This window comes from Cynocephalus volans, chromosome 4, assembly GCF_027409185.1.
Source record: "Cynocephalus volans isolate mCynVol1 chromosome 4, mCynVol1.pri, whole genome shotgun sequence".
In the NCBI taxonomy this organism is placed as follows: Eukaryota; Metazoa; Chordata; class Mammalia; order Dermoptera; family Cynocephalidae; genus Cynocephalus; species Cynocephalus volans.
The window spans coordinates 35,396,610-35,403,944 of NC_084463.1; the positions used below are offsets into that span (position 1 = coordinate 35,396,610).

General features: G+C 35.6%; 1 pseudogene; it reads right to left on the minus strand.

The window, feature by feature from the left end:
- Nucleotides 1-210: 210 nt before the first annotated feature.
- Nucleotides 211-1,150, minus strand: LOC134375971 (olfactory receptor 5AR1-like; annotated as a pseudogene).
- Nucleotides 1,151-7,335: the final 6,185 nt, after the last annotated feature.

Here is a 7,335-nt window from a genome sequence, read left to right on the forward strand (position 1 = left end):
TTAACACTTAATAAATGAACATCTACATATGTTTATTCACAGAGAGGAGAAATCTGACTAGAAAACACTTGGGGAGATTTGTAAAAATGTGATGACCATCTCCTTCTGCCTGTCTGCTAAATTGGAATTTCCTGTAATGATTATAGTCTCACAGAATTGGGATGTGCACATGTCGAAAATACAAACAAATGTCTTTAATTTCTAAAGATTCTAGCACGTCATTTTTTTGGTGTGTCTTTCTGTAACTCTTCCCATGGCTCCCTTCACTTCCTTGTTCCTCAGGCTGTAAATGAAAGTAGTCAGCACAGGGCTGATGACTGCATAGAACACGGAGACCAGTTTGTCTCCTTCTGCTGAGTAAAGGGACTTGGGCCTCATGTACTTGATCAAACCTGTTCCATAATATATGGTCACCACATTCAGGTGGGAAGTGCATGTTGAACAGGCTTTTTTCATGCTCTGAACTGAGTCTATTCTCATCACTGCCATCAAGATACAAAGGTAGGAGACAATAATAAGGAGGAAGGGGGACAATACTGTTCCAGCACCTCCTGTGATCATCATAATTTCCTGCAGGGATGTATCCACACAGAACGCGTGAGGAAGGATGGGCAATTCATAGAAAATATAGTCAACAACATAATGACCACAGAGTGGGAGGATTGTGAAGTAGAGGGGAACCACTAAAGCAAGAAAGCCAGTGGTCTAGGTTCCCACAGCCGGTGCCACACACAGATGAGTTCATGATGAGCAGATATCTCAGTGGGTAACAAATGGCTGCATAGTGATCTAAAGCCATCACTGCAAGGAGGAAGCACTCAGTTGCCTCCAGGAATGAAGAGATGTAGGTCTGAGCAAGACAGAAGTTGTAAGATCACTTTTCTGCTTACAAGAAAGTTAAAGAGCATCTTGGGGACCACAACTGTGCTAAAAAAAAAATGTCGAGAAAGGTTAGATAACAGAGGAAGAAATACATGGGTGTCTGGAGAGAGGGATCCAGAATTACTAATATGATAGCAGCTGTGTTTCCAAAACAATTTGCTAAGTAGACCACAGAGAACAGGAAGAAGAGGGGAAACTCAGTTTGCGGATGATTGGAAAATCCCACCAGGACCAGCTCAGTGATGGTGCTGGAATTCTCAAGTTCCATTTTGGCCATTGAAATATGCCTGTTCATATAAGAGGAAGCAGAAAGAAATGTCTTATATAAAAATTCTGAAGTCAAATCAATTCCCATTTACATCAACTTTAATACTGATGATAAATGTATCTTAAATTGAAATAAAAATTATTATAAAAATTTCTTGGACATAAAGGTGTCCAAATCACAGTCTTCATCATATGATTACCGTGTCTTAATAAATTACAGAAAGCTTTTGGTCTCAAGGTGAGAATTTCACCCACTTATACTTATTATATCATATATACTACGCAGTACTCCTTTATATTTTGGCTAATCAAATATTATCCTCCATTTCTTAAAAATGAGCTATAGGTTCTGTTAAAACAAAGCAAATTTCCCAACATCACAAGCAGAAAAAATTTAGCTTGAAAATAATTCCATTTGCCTCCATTACATTAAAAATCAGGAATGATATTATAGGTTACATTCTGAAAAACAAAAGGCTTGATTTTTTTTTTACTTTCCTGATCCATAAGATAAATAAGTTATCATCTCCTGCAAGTGGAATGGCACCTAATTTAATTATTTTGATTATTTTACCTACCTCAATATTAGTAAAAATAATTAGTTAATCTGCCAAACAATTGAGTTCCCAACTGTCTAGTAATGATCTTAGAGAAATAATATATTGGTTTCAAAGCCAGGCTTTGTGACCATTTTAAGCACAGTGTGAACGCCTTTATGGGTTTATGACTCAAACATGTACACATATCTACAGCACTATTACTTCCTGTACTCCTTAACAAAATCTGAATTAAATTACTAGCTTGTGGTGACCTGAAAGATATAGGCTGGTTTTATAAAGAGCAGGACATCTTATACAACACACATTCAGAAATGCTAGCTGCTATTTAAAAAGCAGCAAAACTGTGTGAAAAATAAACAAAAACAAACAGATGCTTATGAGAATATTTTTAAACACAGAACTTAGAACTGAAATCGTGGAGCCTGAGGTTCACATACATTCATTGTACACGACCTCTGCTCACTCTATTAACTCATATTTCCAGTGCTTTCTATTTGTTCTGCCTTCACAGAGAGCACAAGCGAGCACGAGCAAACCTGCAGGCAGAATTTCAATTCTCTAACTTGTGAAGTGAGTGAGTTTATGAAGAGAAGAGCAGTTGACATACTTGCCAGTTTTTGATGTTAGGAAACCTGTTCATCTATAATCAGTAATGATAAATGAATTTTACTGAAAAGGGTCAAATGATAAAATCTTCATCTAAAACAGATGGCATGAAAACCCAGACCAGTAGATCTCACTATATTTAACACAAGCAGAAATTTTCTTTTCTTGACAATGCACTTCTGAGGATCCATGGAAGTTATGTAGAAAAGAATGAGATAACTATGGCTACTAATGTGCAAAGCCTGTTTTCCTGATTTTACGTTATTAATTTTAGTATAGAAGTTAGCGCTGTTCTCTGTATTACTTTTCCTATTCATTTCAACTTTGTATAACATTTAGGATATAAAAAGGTTGGGTAAAATAAATGAGTTGTATTCAGGCATTATAAATCCATACGAAATATGTCAGTGAGTTGAGTAAAATATATTAGCAGAGGAGAAGTTTTGAGTTGGATCCCAAAGGGAACCAGTTAACCTCACATAAGAAAGAAAAACAAGATAATTTATGTTCCACTTACTCTAATGGCAGACAGCTCATGAAAGCAATTTATAATTTCCCATTTAATGTGACATCTGTTAACTCCATTGATTCTCCGAGAGAAACATTTCAATTTGGAAGTTCTAAAAGTAATGTGTTAATGATATAACATTTTTTTAAATGCAGAAATTTTTTAGCTAAAATTTTGTAAAGTCTTCGGTAAATTCAATTTTCCTTTTCAATGTTGTCTGTTTACATCTTTCCTCATTGCAAGAGATCATATTCATTCTGATGATATAGAAACAAGTTGTATCAATATGAGTGTATGAATATATAAAGTACGAGTATTTGACAAAGATAATTCACAGTTGCCAAATGAAAATGTTAAGTGTTTTGTTCATACATGTTTGATCTTAAGAACAGTAATAGAGCATAGTGTTTTCACTTCGAGTGATGACATTCATGTACTTATAAATCAAATTTATAGACTAGATTCTATAATCTAGATTGATTAGGAATTGCAGTTAATGCATCTGTGGGTATGTTTTTTTTTATTTTAAATAATTCTAAATTGCTTAAGTGTGGTTAAGTCTTTTGTGATCAGATGTACACCATTTTTAAAAGGTAAGTGCTGTGGCAAGGAACTCTCTTCATAAAATTAGATAAAACACATGGCTGTGCCTCAATTAACAACTGCAACTAATTTGAATTACATATGGGAAGAATTTACTTAGCAATTTATAAGTTAATGAAAATGATCGTGGTTTGGTTTTTGTTGTTGTTAGCCATTTCCTCTCAAAAAATGGAGTATTTGAGCATCAAATTTGCTCCAACCACTATTTTAAGGAAAGGGGACAAAGTTATGATAATATACAAGAAGTTACTCATAAATCATACATTTTAATGGGGAAATACTCCGTATATATACATACATGCACCATAATTATATTGCAATTTAATGATACGTGCTATGAAGCATATAGGGCAGGGATCTCCGATCCTTCTGCCCCTTCCTGTGCAGGTCGTATGTCTGATAATAGAAAGAAGATTCTGGCAGCTTTATGCAAGGTAGACGTATTTTATTCTTCAGATATGAGCTTCACAGACATGCTTTATTCTCAGACACGAGGTCTGCCACCCAGCGGTTCAAAGCATTAACCTTTATACTCTCAGTACACGATAGCAGCCACAAGTCAAGTATTACATAATTGCCACAATCATTTTGAATCAGTAAACGGGTACACGTGCTCAGTTACACTACTTCTATAATTTGTTTCTAGTGAATGTGCTGACTCTTGCCCATTTGTAACAGACGTAAGGCAAGAGATCCTGACTAAACATTTTCTACTTTCCTTACAAATTAGAGTAAGTCTGAATAAAACTAAAGAATAATAAAAAATACCAATTTTGATGAAGGTCAATCAAAGTCTCTCTGATATTGAGATTATGTGAGTGGACATTTAGAGAAGCTGAGTATTCATACAAAAGTACTTCAAAAAGCTCATGGAAACATAGAAATCTTTTCTCGATATGTGAGGACCAATCATTCAGAAAGAAGATTGGTAAGTGAAGAAACCCTGAGTAAAAAAATGACCTCATTATTCTAGGACTGTATAAATGAAAGAAGGAGAGGGGTAGGAGCAAAGTGGAAAGAAGTCAGGTTGGGTAGGAAGTAGGCCAAGGATCACAGATGCCCTTATAAGCTATAAATTCTTCAGATTTTGTTCTAAGTTTAATGAAAAGTCTTTGGAGGTGTTTGAGGAAGAGAGCGTAGTGGGGAAAATCAAGCCTGAAAGTAGGGAGTCCATTGCACGCATATTAGAGATATACAAAAGAATGCACTGAGTGAGAACATTGTTACAAAAAGAACACATTGAGTGAGAATACTGATGAAGACCACAAGATGCCTAAAAGCCCTGAGCAACAGGGCACTGCCACACTTCCAGTGGGGAAAGAGATGACGACTCATCACACGTTTCCGTAAAGGACCAGGGAGTGAAGTAGAAAGAAAAAAAAATGACGCTGGGGAAATGTGGTTCCAAAAAGGATGGTGCAGATGATTGAGACAAATAGTCGCACCAGAAACAAAGAGAAATTGGGCAAACTAACAAAAAGAATGCATCATGTTCTTGAAAACCTCAGATAAACACGTAATTGCAAAAAAAATAGGATCAAAATCAGGGGTCAGATAGAAACCAATGAATGTGGGCTTGGAATTGAAATCTTTCTTCTGAAAAGAACCCACCTATTTGTGAAGTATTAACTGAGATGCTGAGAATCCAGGAAGGCATTTTAGGAGACAGAAAGAGGATGTGGAACAATCACTAAAATGTTCATAAGGGTAAATGGAGAACAAAAGTGTAAGTATAAACAATCCGATGTGATTGTGAGCATAAACCAGAAATACACACCCTTCCAGGGACTTACTCACAGTTTTAAAATTCTTCACCTGATTCAGTTACTGGAAAGAGTTAAAGTCCCTTGATATACTTTAACTTTGCATTTTCATCTATATTTTACAATCAATGTCATTGACTGAGTATTAAGTGTTCTAATCCATGGACAATGTGTCATTAGGTACAGATCTGGGTTGGTGAGGCTTTGGAAAAAGCAGACCCTCATTGACACACATGACCCTGTGGTTGTTTTATGTCTTTCAATATTTACTACAAACATTCAGAAGTGACAGTAAACACACACATTTGCCCTTATGCTCCTGTGAAGCAGTCATTAACCTGAAAGTTTATACATCATGGGGCAGGTGTTCCTGTTACCACGGAAGGCAACCTTAGATTGTGAATTTTGTCTCTTCATGCCCCGATTGGGAAAACTCACACTGCCTGGCCTCAATTCTACAATGAAATGATGCACCTTTAATTATTACCTGATGAGATCTCAAACTTACACCCTAGCCAGAAGATGGAGCTCTGGGTTATCCTTAGTCTGCTCATTCATATAAAACTTATTAAATTTTGTCTCCTTATGTCTGCCACCTTTTCCTCTAAACATCCATTGTTATATTTGGTTATTTTTCATGACCAAGTACAGATGAAATCTAACATTCAACGCTATCATTTTGAGGTGATATAAAATTAGTCAGATGTACTCCTGGAGTCTTCATTACAGCCTTAGCCATTATCAATATACTTCATAGGAGCTTTGATGAAAACAGCATCAAAGAAAAAAAAAATCTACAACATGACTTGTACAGTTCCACTTCTGAAATAGGTTGTGACCTCCTAATAGATAATCTGATGCTGTTACCAATTCCTTATCTTTTCCTCCCTTGGGAGAACCTCAATTTCTACCTTATTAAGGTATAATAAAATTCCTTTCTTACAGGGTAAAAATCTTTGTGGTTTGCTTGCTTCTTTTGGTTTGGTTTTGGTATTAGAATTGGGCAGATTGAAATACATGTGTAATATAAATTAAGTATTAAAGCATGAAGTACAACTGTATACAATTATGACTTAAAAACTAAATTTCTACCCAGGTGAAAAATTGAATGGTAATAACTATGGGCTTAAGTTAATTAAAATTTAAAAGTTATAAATAATTTTATAACGTCCATTAACAAATTAAGGATTGAAAAAAATTGGTATGTGCACACAACGGAATACTACTCAGCCTTAAAAAAAAAAAAAAAAAGAAAGAAATTTTGTCATTTCTGACATGGCTGACCCTAGAGGACATTATGTTAACTGAAGTGAGGCAGGCACAGAGGGGCAAGTACTGGAGGATCTCATTTACATGTGGAATCTAAAAGAGTCAAATGCATAGAAGTAGAGAGAATAATGGTGGTTAACAGAGGCTGGTGGGGGGTTGGGGGGACTGAGGATGGAAAAAAGAAAGACATGGTTAATGGGTACAAAGTTTTAGTTAGACAGAAAGGGTAACTGTTCTGGTACTTTTCACAGAGCAGCAACTCTAGTTAATATTGTATATTTCAAAAGAACTAAATGAGAGGATTTTCAACGTTATCAACATAAAGAAATAATACATATTTGAGGTGACAGATATGCTGACTAGCCTGATTTCAGTATTATACAATGTATACATGTATCAAAACATCACCTTGTGACCTACAAATATATAATTATTATTTGTTAATTAAAAATGAAATAAAACTTTAAAAAATTATGGAATCATAATTGATTATACATATTTGGGAGGTTCAACATCGATGTATGTTGATCAAGTCAATATTACTAGCATATATATTGTTACAAATTGTACTTATTCTTGATGCCCCTTATCCAGTCTCTCCCTATCCTCTCTCTATCCCCCCTTCAACCTCTGAAAACCATAGATTTCTTCTTTCCCTCTGAAAGAGTCATGGTTATTCTGTTGATTTGTTGCCTAGATGATCTGTCCAATACTTTGAGGTGTGTTCAGGTCCCCTAATATTATCGTAGACATATGCTTCTTCTGTCTCTCTGGAATGGGCTTTGTGGGGAGAGACATCCTCTTCTTTTCTTTGGTCTCTGCTGGTGAAACCTTTTGTCAGTGCACTCCAGTGTGTGGCAGACCATCTGCATGGTGG